Consider the following 299-nt stretch of genomic DNA (forward strand, 5'->3'; position numbering starts at 1 on the left):
TTTTTTTTTTTTTTTGAGATGGAGTCTTGCTCTGTCGCCCAGGCTGGGGTACAGTGGCTCAATCTTGGCTCACTGCAGCCTCCGCTTCTGGGGTTCAGGTGATTCTCCTGCCTCAGCCTCCTGAGTAGCTGAGATTACAGGCATACGCCACCACGCCTGGCTAATTTTTTTGTGTTTTTAGTAGATGGGGTTTCGCCTTGTTGGCCAGACTGGTCTCGAACTCCTGACCTCAGGTGATCCGCCCACCTTGGCCTCCCAAAGTGTTGGGATTATAGGCATGAGCCACCGCGCCTGGCCTA

This window comes from Rhinopithecus bieti, unplaced genomic scaffold (assembly GCF_001698545.2).
Source record: "Rhinopithecus bieti isolate Rb0 unplaced genomic scaffold, ASM169854v2 scaffold_4967, whole genome shotgun sequence".
NCBI lineage: Eukaryota > Metazoa > Chordata > Mammalia > Primates > Cercopithecidae > Rhinopithecus > Rhinopithecus bieti.